Here is a 568-nt window from a genome sequence, read left to right as displayed (position 1 = left end):
GAGATAGCCATCCAGGTTGCATCATGCCACACTTCGGTGGAACTCTCGAATACATTTGAAGGGATGCATGCATACCGCACCCGTTCCCAAACCACCAACGTCCGGATCATCCTCGCAAACTTGCAGAAGGGAAACTCCTCCATCACTGAATATGTCAGGAAAATTAGGTCCCTCTGCGATGAACTGATCACCGCAGGGAAGAGAGTGGACAAGGATGACATCGTCTCTCACATCCTAGCTGGGCTCGAAGAAGATTTCAACCCGGTGGTTTCTACCATGTGCTCCCGGGTGGAACCGGTGACCATGCCCGACTGTACTCACAGCTGCTCAGCTTCAAGACGAGGCTACACCTTCATTGTGGAGGATCTCAGTCCTCTGCCAATGCTGACACCCGAGGCTGCAAGTTTGGCGGCGTAGGTGGTGACCGTGGTCACAGGCAAGCCGGCCCGATGGTGATCATGGAGGCCGTAACTACTCCAAGCTTGGAGGTCGTGGCGGTGGTGGACATGGCGGCAACAGCAGCGGTGGGGGCAACTACAACAACAATGCCTCTGCGCCCAGGGTGCAG

The 568-nt window shown here is 55.8% G+C and overlaps 1 pseudogene; it reads left to right on the top strand.

Moving 5' to 3' along the window:
- Positions 1 to 201: 201 nt before the first annotated feature.
- Positions 202 to 339, top strand: LOC119327092 (annotated as a pseudogene).
- Positions 340 to 568: the final 229 nt, after the last annotated feature.

This window comes from Triticum dicoccoides, chromosome 6B, assembly GCF_002162155.2.
Source record: "Triticum dicoccoides isolate Atlit2015 ecotype Zavitan chromosome 6B, WEW_v2.0, whole genome shotgun sequence".
In the NCBI taxonomy this organism is placed as follows: Eukaryota; Viridiplantae; Streptophyta; class Magnoliopsida; order Poales; family Poaceae; genus Triticum; species Triticum dicoccoides.
The sequence above is the reverse complement of the archived record's forward strand: the minus strand, read 5'-3'. Positions and strand labels throughout refer to the sequence as shown.